We start from the raw sequence: 15,518 nt of genomic DNA on the forward strand, positions 1-15,518 counted from the left end.
CGCCGCTGCTCTACCAATTGAGCTATCGTGACCTCGATCCACTCGGATACTAACTTCCCAACTCTACCCCACCTTTTGAATTTTCCCTCCTTTTTGCCATTTTTCAAATGCCGTGTATTCTATTTGATCCTCGGCGACAAATGAAATGGCCGATGAAATGGATTTTACTTATTAAAATTATTTTCAAATAATTATTTCATTCGACCTTCTTCTTCTGACACCATGGATTATATGAAATTTTTCTATATGAAACCAGTTTGATTTCATTTTTTTTTTTATTTAAACTCGGAGAATATTTACTGTCCATTTTGTTCATCCCCAAAAAAAATGAGTTAAAAGAATTCTCTGTAATTGTATTATTTTTGTTTTTCCACTTATATTTATATTTTATATTTTTCGAAAGAGCACCTCAATATCAACAGGTTTCCCTCAATTAAGACAGAAATACAGAAATAGTTCAGCACAATATGCAATTTGTTCAAATTTACAAAATTTCACAGCCGGTAAGCTGTAGAAATTAATGGTTTGAAAAATAATTTAATATAAAAAAAGAATCATAGATTTCTATGAGTATCGTGAAATCTAGAAATTGTTATCAATTCTTATTTATGTTGCAAATCATGTTTTTGTTAATTAAAACATTTTGTGAAACACATACAAGCTTCTACTTCCAAATTATTAATTTATTGTGTAATAATACAAATGTATTAAGAATATAAAATAAAACTTCAACTTGTTACAGCCATTTGCCGAGTGAATAAGCATCATCTTGATTATTTTTCTTATTTTCTATCGTTAATACTTCTGCTTTTTTGCTCGTTAAAGCGGAAAATCTGGTGAATACTAATTATTATCGACTAACCGTTCAGACTACAAAGATCGCGGTAAAGAGTTTTCTGATTAAAGAAACAAAAACAACAGTAATTTTATCAACTATTTGGTTAGAATGTTAATAATTATAATTACAAGTTGCAAATTTTAATACAGAACTCGTTTTTCATTACCCTTAAAGGCCAAAAAAAACGCTAATTCGTGTCCGACAAGGGACGAACTTTATATGTATATACAATTCTGCCAAAATTATACAAAAACAGATAATTTTTGACTTATCCAGCTTGCCCACTACGTAAACATAAATTGGTTTATTTCAAATAATTTAGCGCAGTAATTTTGATAGCAAATTTGAATCGGGTTTTGTCCATTTTCGTTGAATACAGCGTCGACAATTGATAGAAAACAATACAGTTACGTTCACAATGGACTTCGCCTCGCATTAACCACGAAGAGAAAGTTCACATTATTAATGTACTTACCTATCACTTTCTCCCTCCGTTTCACCCGATCACTCTCTTCATTTAACCATTTTTCTTTTTCTTAACACCCTTTTACCTTTGTATCACTTACTTCCTTCATTCATCTTTTTAATGTCAAATATTTTAAGTAGGTATGATGGAATTAATTAAATCAAGTAAAATAGATGTTTATATATTTTTTTAACTATTGAATCGTTAGAAATAGTTTAAAGTCCTGAAGAGGATATATATTCCTTGAAAGTTTACAAATTTGCCTTATCTCTGATTTTTATATACAAATATAGATACTCAATTACATCAAGACCTCCTTCAAAATTAGGTCAAAGACATTCAGATAAAGGATGAAGAGAAATGGACCTAAATGAAAGCCCTGAGGTATACCTGTTGTGGACAAAAATTGTCGTGATTTTACTCGCATAACATACTGCTACGTAGAAAATACACGATATGACCAAAAAATCCTTATTTAAAGTTATCAAGTATGAATCAATTTGGAAAAAATATTTGTTTAAAATATGGGGAGATTAAGTATTTAAAATGTTTCTCTATAGAACTCTGATTAGTGATTGGACTGTAGTTAATCTGAGTTATATTAATCTGTGATTATAGTTGTCCGTGAATTTCCAGTTGAAGATTGTGGTCAGTTTTTGTGATATATAAGTCCACAAAGTTTATGCATTTCTGTTTTCATTTTTAATCTAAAATAAGAAATATAATAAGCAGGATCGTATTTAATGATAATTATAGCATATATAGGATGTAAAAAGTTACAAAAACCAAAAGACGCTTTTTTAAAACACTTTAAAAAAATTCTTTCATTTAACAACTCGGATTCGTTTTGAGCCCTTTTAACTCATTAGTGCAAATTTTTGCCTCAATAAAAAAAAAGGCGTTTCCGGCAGGATGGGCCAGGGACAATTGTTTTCGTCGCTGTTCGTTACATTTAAAATTGTTTAACTATTTTGACTTTTTTCCAAATTAAACTTTTATACAACTATTGAAGAGATGGATATTGCAACAAAGTTTAGGTATTATTTATTATACCATTATAAGTGAGAGAAATAAAACACAATTGCTAAAAAACATTTGAATTTCTCCGTTTCGGATTTATTTACGGAGGCGATATTTGTACCATTACACGTTGGTTGTAAACTCGTGTAAGTGTTGAGTAGATCAATGAACTGTTTCAAAGTTATCAACATTAAATCCATTACCAGTCCGATTGACCAATTAACATTTTTCAATTAATTAATATTTATGATAGGTATTGGTCGAGATAAAAAAAGTCAGCGTCACGAGCGGGATTCGAACCCACGACCTTCGGCTAAATACGCCGCCGCTCTAGTTGTTCGCCGCTACTTGAGCTATAGCGACTTTTATCCGCTCGGACACTAACTTCCCATCTCAACCTCACCTCTCGAATTTTCCTCCTTTTTGCCATATTTTAAGACCTTACGTTTGATCAAAAGTTAAGATGGCTGCCGCACATTGACTCCGTCGAGGTGAACGTAAGAAAAGTTATAATTAAACTTAACACTTTTAAAGTTCGTCGGCCACGTCACGTGGGCTGCGGACAGAGGGAAGACCCCCTCCTAAAAATGTTTGACTCGCTGTTGTGCTCAGTTATGTTTTATTCTTCAGCCAGAAAAACGCGCCTGCAGAAGGCTCTACCTACCTAGTCTGCACCGACTCTCTCAGCAGTTCATGCTACCCGTGATAGGGGGGTCCGTCGACCCTCTTGTTGTGGTCTTGTTGGACAAATACCATAAACTCTACCATAAGAATCGATTAGTCTCCGACGCGTTTAGAACAAGCCTTTGCTGTCAGCTGGGGTGTTGCTGCCCGAACTTCGGAGAGAAAGTTATGCTGCGGGGTTCTTTGCCAAACCTGGACTTCCTCTTTTGAGTTCGATCCTCAAATTCTACTCCAGCAGTATGTACGAGCAACATCGGACCCGGATGCACCCCTAGGAATACCGCAAAGCCTTAGAGGGGGCAGGAATGACACTCGGAATAGTACTCAAGCTGGGCAACCCGGTGACTCCACCATACGACCGTCCGGCCGAACTCGTCTGGGTAGGTCTCGCCCTATTATCCAAGTCGTCTATTCCACTATACCTTTACCGAGGTACGCTCTTGGAACTTAGACCGAAGTACGCCGGTTTTCCGTATGTCTTCACAGACTAGATGTGTGTCTCGAGTCTTGGTAATGTTTGCACAGCAGCATTGCACGCGATTTGGCGCGCGCTTGTGCTGATTCGAGACGATAGACGCTCTACCTACCTAGTCTGCACCGACTCTCTCAGCAGGTCATGCTACCGGTGATAGGATCTCCGTCGACCCTCTTGTTGTGGTCTTGTTGGACAAATACAATGAAGTGAAGCATTTCGGCAAAACGGTGATTATTGCACATAGATCTCGAGGGTAAAAAAAAAGGGTCAAGGCGGCTAAGGCCAGAACGTCCCACCTCGATCGCGATCTGGCCCTCTCAAGATAAAAATGCGTTAAAACGTGACTAAAAGAAATTAACATTATGGGTGGACAGATTCGCCGGAGACGCTTTCACGTATCAAGAGCACTGTTTATAAGTGGCACTCGGAGGATCTGACTCGCAGAATAAGGGTCATCCTCGCCCGAGGGACCCGATTAAGGATATGCCGTGTCAGGTTGGCATACGGACAGGTACTTTTGGTCCAAGGGCTATTAATTGAAGGTTATCTCGTCTTCTGTTCACTAGTGTGTATCGGGGTGAATGAATTTATTGGCGAGAATGTGTAGTGTGAGAGAGCCCATGCAGAATATTGAGTACTCTATCAACCCTCAATTAGATTAGTAAATAGTACGAATTTCAAGTACTCTACCACCCTAACGGAGTGAAGAAAATAGGAAAGGATGCATTTAAGAGTGAGTGAGAGTGTAAATGGGTTGATTTAGGAACCGATTGCGTTGGGTGCTGAAATGGCCTAGATGTTGATAGTCCCTGGAGCCCTCGGCGGTTGGAAGGATAAGACCAAGGTCTGACCCCGGACTGATAACACCTGTGATGGGTGATTCTCGAGGCCTTTCGGAAATTATATTGCAAATTACAAAATTGCCGGTGGACTGCGAGATTGGCTCGACTGTACACAAATACATCATCTTCACGTGTATGCGGGGGCAGATTTGATCTCATGTAAACTGGTAATCAGTATCATTAAATTCTGGGATATAGTGTGTTTGCTATTTTTTTTTCTTGCAAGAATTATTTTACGAGAGATGCTGAAGTCTGGATTGAGGTAATCACCTTGTAGACCACTAAGTGAAATGACACAATTTTTATAAATTGCTAGAATATTCACCGTTTTTTACAGTCCGTATTGATAAAATTTCATCAATTAAGATTGTTGTTATCATAAAAATCCGTTATTAGTAAGTGATCTTAAAATATTTTTTATTTACCCCTAATTTCTCGAGAAGATTTAAAGTCGGCCATCGTGGCCCTCTTCCCAAACACGGACAATATATAAGAATATATTTAATTTAGGCATATGAGCTTGAAAATAAATTGAGTAGGGGATAATCTGAGCGTGGGAGCGGATTGGCCATAAATAGCTTGCAGGGGTTTGTCTCTGGCAGAGGACTTGTAGCCCCGAGGCGTGGTCTCAAGAACAAAGGCGACCGTGATTTAGAACTGAGACCCACCACTTATTTCTCATATCGTCCCGAGACGCTGAAATATGTCCCCAACTTCAAACTATCTAATATTCTAAAGGCTTTTGTCCCAACTCAGCCTTGATTTAGGGGGGGAATCAAGTCTTAAATCCTGAATCGAAAATCGCGGATAGGACGGCAAAGAGCTTCAGAAGATGTCTCAAATTTGAGTCCAGACAAACGAAGAACTATTGTGCGAACTGCGCTTTAGAAACAAGTTAAGACACTTGTAAAAGAATAATTCATAAAATTCGAAAATTCGTTCAGCCACTACTCTTACAATCATTTTAACTAGACAAAATCTACAGACGTGTCCAATTTTTTTCCATTATGCAAAAAAGTTAAATAGAAGAATTTTGATTTAAAACAAAAAAGGGAGATTTGTTTTTCCAGGTGACAATCACAATTTAAAAATGACTTCTGTCGGTTTGGAGAAGTAGCTTTGAAGGACTTTGACTTTAAATTCAATATTTATAGTCACAAAACATAAAAGTTTAAAGAGAAATGACATTCACAGAAAATTTATTAGAAAATTATTCAAATATAAATTCTCGTATTTCGATCAGACCTTATCGTTGTCAAAATAAATATTTTTCTTTCTAATTTCAAAATAATTTTTTCAATTTAAGCGATCTAGTATGAACAAATCGTTTTTTGTACAATAGATCAATCTTTTTCTACATATTATGTCACTATAGACATAGTCTATTTAGGGTAATTAGTTCATTAGTCATTCCCAATCATTTTTGTCTGTCCATCCCAGGTGGTTTGGCTGATCAGTCTGCGTTTCGGCATTTCGCAGACCNGACGCTAAAAATTAACAATGGATATAAAGAATAAAGAAAGAAAACAGAGTGAGAGTGTAAATAAATATATATTTTCTGAAAGCCGAAGAGCGCACGTTTTCCAACACTAAAATTACTTACAAAACGCAGTAAACAAAGCGTTGACCACATGCTATGCAAAATATTGTAAAAACCTGTCGAGAATGTTCGTGCAAAGTTTGACTAATTTTGGATGACAATTTCTGACAAAAGTTTCTTAGAAAGGTAAAAATTACTTATTTTTGTGTGGGGGAAACGAAATTTCCTGGTTTCATAAATAAAATTCTTCTAAATATAATTCCAGTTTAAGCATATCACCATGTTTAGAAAATAGTATAATACGAGAATAGTAAGGTTTCAGAAAGATTGGAAAAGCGGTTAATAAAAAAATTAAAAACACACAAATCGGATTTGCCGTGTTTTGCCAACGTGAAGTAAGGTAATTCCTGCTATATTCCAGGGCTTATGTCCAACTGCTTAGTGTTGCGTTCGAGGGAGGGGTTAAGTCACATTGCAATATATTTTTCATACTATAACCGGATTTGAACCCAGAACCGCTAGCGAGGCAAATTCGACTTGGACGCCCTACTAGTCGACCACCTGGCCTCCTTCTTACTTATTATCTGACGATTTTTTTGGCATATTTTTTTCATAGCATTATGGTAGAATTGTCCGTTGGTAGCATCGGGCTTCCTATACGGTAAATGAACTAAATGCTTGTTCTATGCGTGTAATAATATAAGTCAATCTGTATCGTTTTCAGGATGCTTAGTTGTATCGATTTCGTTGAATCAATGTACGTACATAGTATTTGGACATGGTTACATATCGTGAACTCCTTGCATTGGTATATATTTGCAGTAATTAAATATAAAAAGCGTATAAATAAAAAACTGAAAAATTCACTCTAATTTAAAAAGTTAGGCTAATGAAACAAATGTTTTGCATGAAAATATGTACAACTTTTTAAAAAAAATAATAATCGAAGGAAGATGTTAAATATACCGAGGTCAATTAAGGGATATTTTAATAAAAATTCGATACACGAACGGCATTCATTTAAACGGTGTTAACAGGCGAACGGTTTTTTTATTAATATACTAAAACAATTAACACTCCGACCTACACAAACAGGCATGGGGTCGGTAAGTTTGGCAGGTCATACATCACCGTGTCGTTATGTAAATTTTCAATTTTCATAAATAATTGCCTTTTCCGGTCTTGGGATCGTTGATTTGATTGTAAATGGTCAATTTATCTATTCACGCCGGATATTTGTGCCCAGTTGATTAAACCCCCGGTACGCCTCACAAAATTCAATTGTCTCTAAATAAATGTTTGTTTTTTTATACAAAATATTATAAAGGATGATGACGAATGATCACTAGCGTTGTTTTAAAGGAATTAAATTTTACACATTTTAATAGCTTGCGTCGCACCCGGTGACCATTCACAGGAGTAAAAAATTCATGACTTGAGGTCGCTCTTTTTTTAAAAATCAGGGGATTCGGTGTGAAGTTTTTAAAGTATCATCGTTTGCGTGGAGTTTTTCCATTATTTTGTATACGTTACAAGTTTTTCCTGTTTTTCTTATGAAGGCTCGGTAAGAGGATCGAGTTAAGAAAGCCCAATAAGCACAATCGATTTGGATATTTTTCAATTATTTATTCTCTCAAAACCAAAAATCATATTTTTAATTTTTTTAATGAATAAACGATATGTTTTATAATTTAAAAAGGTGTTATTCTGTATATTAAAAATGTTATGTTCTATATTAAAAAGTTGTTGTTATTATCTATTAAAGTAACTTCATTAGATTTCGTGGTCCGATTGACCAAATAACTTTTTTCAATTAATTAATCTTTATGTCAGGTATTGGTTGAAATAAAAAAGCCAGTGCCACGAGCGGGATTCGAACCCACGACCTTCGGCTAAATACGCCACTGCTCTACCACTTGAGCTATTATGACTTCGATCCACTCGGACACCATTCAATCTATTCAATTCTCGGCGACAAATTTCAAACCCCGCTCGTGGCATTTTAATCTCAACCAATACCTTACATAAAGATTAATTAATAGAAAAAAAGTAATTTGGTCAATCGGGCCACGAAATCTAATGAATTTAATAAGTAAAATGAAGTATATCTTCACGAAAGCTGTCCGTGGCCAATTCATTTGTTCTCCGATAATCGAATAGATTACACGACATTTGAAAAATGGCAAAACGGAGGGAAAATTCGAGAGGTGAGGTCCGAGTGGATCGAAGTTACGATAACTCAGATGGTTAGAGCAATAGTATATTGAGCCGAAGGTCGTGGGTTCGAATCCCGCTCGTGGCACTGGCTTTTTTATCTCAACCAATAACTTACATAAAGATTAAGTAATTCAAAAAAAGTTGTTATTAATGTTAACCTGAAATGTTTTGTCGTTCCTCACAAATTTATTGGTAATGAAATTCAATTTTAAAAAATAACTAGTCAGTTCGATATTTGATGGAATCGTATAATACTGTTGATTTTATTAAAAAATATTTTCCTTAGTCGAATTTTAAATCCTCTACTGGTGACAAATAATATATCCACCGAGACTTTTCCTTTTCATGATTTCATGGTTATTTTGTATATTCTCAAGAGAAACGTATTGCGATAATGGATAAAATGTCAGCCAGTACTAAAGAAAATATTTCGTTCCTTCTAAGAATATTAAATAGTTCTTTTTAAATAAAAATTAGCGGAAAAAGTAAAAATAGTAAACATGCTAACAACGTTTGAATGTTTGATAACTTTTGCTGTTTCAGCCATCTAAAAAAAATAAAACTCAATGGAGTTTCATTTAAAGAAATAATAAAATATAATTAAAATCTGGAATGCTTTTATATACTTTCAAAGCTTTGCCGGGGAATTAAAAACAAAAATTGCCCATTCTTGCTTGTTGAAATATGCAAATTTTCGGAGATGTCCAAAGTTCTCCTGAGCAACGGGCTTCACGCAAACTGGCCACTAGCACCTCCAAGGTATTTTTCAACCGCTTAGAAGTAGCGTGTTCAACCTATTTCAGATGTCTACTCATTTAGGATATCATCGATTTTTTAACGGCTTTTGACAAAGCGAGTCTCTCGGCGTCTGCTTGAGCCGTTAACGCAAAAAGAAAACTAATGTAGTTTTTATTCTTCATTTTTGAATTACTCCACGAAGAATGGTTGAGTCCTAGAAAGGTATCTAACATGAAATTGATAGAAGGGAGTTATTTTTCGTGGAGGGCTAAAATATTTGGAGGAAAGGTACGGCAGAACTAAAGATGACGCCATTAATCGTGAACGGAGAAGTAAAAAGGGTTTTGGGAGCAGTTGGGGATGCTAACTGTCTGTAAGAGAGAATTTGAAGAAATGTACAATAGTAGGATGCCCTCCAGGTGACACAGAAGCCCCAGGTCCCATATAACAAACTGATATACGTCAAAAAGAATGGCAACTCCGGAAGGCGAACTTGTTTTTTTGATTAGTATAGAATTGGGACAGTACTGTTCTATGGCCTTGCTTTGAACGTAGCCAATCTTTTGATCGAGTTTGGAAACTGGGCTGTTAGTTTACCTTATCCACCGAAGCTACCTCACTTACCAGTACTTCGAAGTCATCTAAGGGCCCGTGTCTTACCCAAACTACATTACTGGTGTACACCTTTACACCAGGGCAGTTCTGGCCCTAGACTGTACCAGGTGCACTCAACTGACCTTCCATTCCATCCACAAGCCTCCACCCTGAACTTTCCAGACAATACAGCAATCGTCTCAAATTACTCTAATCATTACCACTAGAAACCTTCAGGAGCACCTCGCCTAACTAGAGTATTCGTGTAAAAAAATGTAACCCTGGAAAATCTGCTCACGTAACCTTCACTACTAGCTAAAAGAACCCTCATTCGGTTTATTTCAATTAAATACCACTGAACATAAACATAAATTTCTGGCAGCACTGTTTATGTTTACGTACAAGATGTTAAACTTAACCTTCTACTTGTGTTTTTCGCCTTTGAAGAAGAGTCTATATAAACTGTAAAGGACGGGAAATGAAGTCAATTGTGTCGTTTTTCTTTTCGAGCTCACTCCTGACCGATGCCCATCAAGCTCCAAAGAATTATAAGCTCACGGTCAACCTCAACTAACTTACATAATATATCACTATACAAAAATTAACCGAATAATTAATCCACTCACTTATACAAAATTAGAAAGGCAAAAGGTTAAAGTCAGTAGATTTATTTGAATTCAATAAACGTAAATTTATCGTACGTATTATTTGATTTTGCATGTATCACGCTACATTTCACAAGTGGGAAACGATAAAAATGCGGTGTATTTTAAATTTAAATCACGTACTCGAAAGCAACGACGACGGAATACTTCAACCAGGAGCATTCTGGATGATAATGATCGGCGGGGCTGCAATTGCGACATGATAGGGGAAAAATTATCCGAAACTGGCGAGAGAGTTTTGAGGCCGTAACTTAAAACTCAATTGATAAAATTGAATGCCATTAAATCAACTAGATTTAAGTCCAACCGTCCCCTTATCACACCACCTCCTACCAGAGATAATTGGGTAATTTATCAATATTAATTAGTCGCCGCAAGGAAACGATGTGAGGCGTGTTATGTTGGATGTTCTATTCATCATTTCTCTAATTCAGCTCACGTTTCATAGTTGTAATCTTTAAATGATTTTACATAGGTTTAGCCCAAAAAATTAGTTTGATGAAGTCGTGAGGAGCGGTTAAAAAAAAGGTAGTTTAGAAAAACACCTTTTCCATTTTTTGTCGACGTTTCGCCCTTTATTCGGGTCATCTTCAGGCCCTGAAGGCCGAACGTACCTCATTCTTGACCATTCCTCACGCCTTCAACAAATTATGAAACAACAGTTCACTAAGAAACACACATTTCTAAAAAATTATATCTACGTGTAGCGGGGCCCGAAAAATTAAAGTTGTCCAAAATTTGACTTCGTGATCATTTCCTTCAGGCTTAACTCAATTTATATAAGAACAATACCCACTTGAGGAGGCGTCGGTGGCCGCAACGGTTTAGGCGCTCATCACCTAACGGAAAAGTCCCGGGTTCGAATCCAGCGGACCTGCATTCGAACCCGACATACTTACAAATGGGCTTTTTTCAAAAAAAAGAAAAAAGACAATAACCACTAGCTTGAAATGTTCGAAGAAGAACAGACCTGGCGGACAAAACTCGATTTTATGGTAGAAATAAATACACACGTTTACTCAACAAATTAAACATTTAATTAATTGTTAAAGTTTACTATAAAAATCAAAATATATTAAGATAATCAAATTGTGATAAAAAAAAGTGGCATTAATTTCAATTAGTCTACGCTAATGAATTGAGAGTATACACCAACCATTTTCATACCGAACTATTTTCCAACAGATACTAGTTACAATATTTATGAAAAATCAAAACATTCATTCATGTTTACTCGGTTTTTGTATGAATATTAAACTCTAGTTTTGCATTGTTTTCAATCCAGAGAAGGCTAATCACGGCAGACCTTCCGGTCAGTTGAAACTCGGGGTAACGTCTGAATTGATTAAAATCGCCCCCGAACAGACGCTTCATATTCATTACGAAGATAATTAACACAATTAAAATTCGATGGATCCGCGATATCGCGTGGGTTGGCAAAATGAAAATTTTCACAATACACTTTCTTAAAAATACCACTAAAATTTATTTTAAAATTTGTCACTTTATAAATAAGAAACAATAACGATTTACTTACACTGCTACCGATATAATTAACTTCGCCATTGGCAGAAACAATAACAGAATTTAGTGTTTAATTTAATTAGAACAAACATTTCACCTACGAATAACTATTGTTTGTAGTTAACATGTTGAAATTCAAATAAGTTGAAACGAAAGGCAGTGGCAAAAGTTAAAAGTTAAGTTTTCAAAAGTTATAAATATTATGAAAACTAACAATTGGCTTTCACTGCGTATGAACTTCAGCGTTCTACGGATAAAATTGAAATTAACTAATCTTTTTATGTAAGAATGTGTGCTGTTTTTTATGTAAGGTTGTGGTTGAAATGCAAAAGTTAGTGTCTCGAGTGGGATTCGAACTCATGATCTTCGGCTGAATACGCCGCTGTTCTAACCACTTGAGCTATCGTGACCTCAAGTGAAAAATGGCAAAAAGGAGGGAAAATTCGAAAGGTTGTAGGTTGCAATGGGGAGGACCACTTGAGGAGAGAGCAATAGCTCAAGTGGTTAGAACAGCGGCGTATTGAACCGAAGGTCGTCGGTTCAAATCCCGCTCGTGACACTGTTTTATTTCAACCAAAACTTTACATAAAAAGATTAATTAATTGAAAGAAGTGATTTGGTCAATCAGACCCCTAATTATAATGGATTGAAATTAACGTTAAAATTACATAATAATAAAAAAGAGAAATTTTAACTGCAAACAAGATTTAGGTTGAAAACAAGTCATTAAGAAAAAAGTTGTAAATTTATTACAATTAATTAAGGTTTTCAGTTGAGATAAAAAAAGTTAATGGCACGAGCGGGATTCAAACCCACGATCTTCGGCTAGATACGCCGCTGCTCTACCACTGGAGCTATCGTGACCTCGATCCACTCGGACACCAACTTCCCATCTCAACCCCACCTTTTGAATTTTCCCTCCTTTTTGCCATTTATCGAATGTCGTGTAATCATTTTGATTCTCGGCGACAAATGAAATGGCCACGGAGAGCTCTAGTGAAGGTATACTTCATTTTAAACTTATTAAATTCACTAGTTTCGTAGTCCGCTTGATCGAGGTCACGATAGCTTAAGTGGTAGAGCAGCGGTGTATCTAGCCGAAGATCGTGGGTTCGAATCCCGCTCGTGCCATTAACTTTTTTATCTCAACTAAAAACCTTAATTAATTGTAAGAAATTACTTGGTCAAGCGGACCACGAAACTAGTGAATGTAAATATATTATTAATTCCTACCCCGCCACCCTATGTCTACAGAAAAATTATTAAAAATACATTCAAAGCAAAAACTGGACACTTGTATTTATTTATTTATTTTCCATAATAACTACGTATAAAATATTAAAATATAAACACAACATTAACAATTTGTTGTTTACCTTTATCGAGTGGTACTATTTCTTTTATACGCTTTAGATTAAAAATGAAGAAAGTTAGTTCTCTTTCATCCTCGATAAAACCAACTTGTCGAGTAAATTAATTGATTTTTCCATGAAACAGTAAATTTTACTAAACTTTCTTTTAAGTCGAGAAGAGCTCTCCCGAGCAGATACTTATCGACATGGCCCTCGGTGTGCCGAGCTGTCCATCCTCGATCGTCTGCCACGGTTTAAGGCCACCGGAAGTCAAGTCGAAGAGAAGGTAGTGGTCGACCACGATGCACGACGGCCAGAGACGGTCATTTTATTGGTCTTACCGCATTACGGAACCGTCATTCAACGGCCTCCTTGACAGTAGGCAATTACAAACGGTCCGTAATATAAATAAGGTTGAGCAGAGGTTTGGTGATGATAGCCTAAACTCTACATAACCCGCATCAGGTTCTCTACTACTAGAAAGGCATCGAGTAAAAAACCTGATTCGCAAATCAGCAACTCGCTTGGACACTTGAAAAATGGGGCTGTTCTCTTCAGAGATGAGTGCTGGTTTGGTTTGTGGCAGATGACGAGACCGTCTCTGGAAGCGATGTGGAGAACGCCTTGCTTCATGTTTCGTGAGTCAATCAATTTATGATGGGATGAACTGAATATCATACAGAATGGAGCTTTGACTGGGCTAAGGTACATTGAGGAAGTTTTTATGGAACGTTTACTGGACTCCATTTATTGGGGACAACTTCGTGTTAATGCATGATAAGGCTCGACCGCATGTACATGTCACCGATTTCTTAGAGGGTGTAGGGATTACCACAATGAATTGGCCAGCTTTTCCTGATATGAATCCCTGATATGGATAAGTGAATAGGACATTTATGGGACATGATATAACCGCTTTTCTTGAAGAATGAGATTCTTTTTTTCAAGACAAAATTCGGTCGCTTATTACTCAATGCCAAGGAGACTTAAGGCTAGGCCAGAGGAGGAAATACGCGTTATAAAGAGCATATCTATGTGATAAACCGTTATTTAAATTTTAATTTATCACTAAATGATTTTCCCGTGTTTTGATGGATCTTCTTTTAATCAAGATCATAATTAAATATTTTTTTATTAAAACTCCTGAATTTTTGATATCGTTTAATTCGGTTTACATTAAAATAAGGACTTTCACCCTGAGGCGTTGACATTCCCCATTGTGCTGACCCTAGGTCAGTACCTCAGGGTAGTTCACCTACCCCGGTATGCGGCTGGGTTAGTATCTCCCTTAAGCCAGATGCCCCCTTTTTTTGTCTTTGAATGTATACATTTCTTAATCTGAAACACTTTCGTTACTTACATGATGATTTGCTGGTGGGAGCGTTGTCGTCCAATGCGACCTTTCGCCGATCACCAGGACATTCCTGTGCGGTAGAGTGGCTGCCAGCTTGGAGCTGAAACAATTTCCAAACATTATGTTAACAACTTAAGGGGAAAATTAATTATTATTAAAAAAACAGCACATTGCTTCCTTATGACCCTTCTGTTTTCTTTCAACCGCAAGATAATGAAAATCAACGCGATTAACTCTTGCACGGTTTTGCACGAAAAAATGGCCAACTTTGGAAATACACATTTTCTCAGCCTTTTAAGTCGCAGACCCGCTCTAGGTCTCATTTTTTAGCAATTTTACGTTGAACAAGATTGCTTTTTTTTAATGTTTTCCTAGCTTCAGTCATTCCTCAGTATATGTTAATTTTTGTACTTTTTACAAAAACTTCAAATTGAGTTGTGGAGCCAGAAAATCGTTCGAGAGCAGCTGCCTATAGCATTCGACAGGAAATTTTAGTTAGCGGTTACCTTCCACTTTGCCCGATTTTTCAACCGTTTTCGAGTTATTCGTGAGTTTTGGCTAAACATGTGGTTCATGGAAAAAAAACCGATCAGTCTCTCACTCGATTTGATATACATAATCGTATTATTTCAATGGGATATTCGAAAGCAAACTGCCACACAACACCTTTGAAATGTGAAAAAAAAGTTGAATTTCCGTGATGATGTGAAAAAGTGGTTATCTCAGAAGAAGCATTCCGAATCCCAATAGTCAAAGTAAGAATTGGCGCTTTCCAGTTCACTTTTTTGAAAAAGATCTCGGAACTAAAGCTGTAGAGCTTAAAATTTGCGAAAACATGACGGTTTAAAATTTATTCATTCTTGAAAATCGGGAAAGAGAGAGAGTGATAGGTTTTTCCATGACCAAGTTTTTTCCACCTAGAAATCACGAATAACTAGAAAACGATTGAAAAATCGGACAAATTGGAAGGTGATTAATTGAAAGCTTATTAAAATTTCCTATCGATCGGTTTAGGGCGTTGCTCCAGAGAGATTCACCGGCTCCACAGCTCAATTTGAAATTTTCATAAAACTATGTCCCAGAACTTTTGAATTTACGGCTATTGACTGAAGCTAGGAAAACGTTTAAAAAATGAGACCTAGCGCAGGTCTATGACTTAGAAGGCTGAGAAAATATTTATTTTCAAAGTAGGCCATTTTTAGTGCAAAA

The 15,518-nt window shown here is 36.3% G+C and overlaps 1 protein-coding gene across 1 annotated transcript in view; it reads right to left on the minus strand.

Moving 5' to 3' along the window:
- The window catches only part of LOC112128205 (delta-sarcoglycan-like), a 110,856-nt gene extending 96,447 nt beyond the window's left edge, over nt 1-14,409 (minus strand). The window contains exon 1 of the mRNA XM_024230014.1: nt 14,316-14,409. The gene's annotated coding sequence lies outside the window, so the exon portion shown is untranslated. The remainder of the gene's footprint in view (nt 1-14,315) is intronic.
- Between the last annotated feature and the right edge of the window lie 1,109 nt (nt 14,410-15,518).

Source organism: Cimex lectularius, unplaced genomic scaffold, assembly GCF_000648675.2.
Source record: "Cimex lectularius strain Harlan isolate CLEC.00 unplaced genomic scaffold, Clec_2.1 scaffold475, whole genome shotgun sequence".
Classification (NCBI taxonomy): Eukaryota; Metazoa; Arthropoda; class Insecta; order Hemiptera; family Cimicidae; genus Cimex; species Cimex lectularius.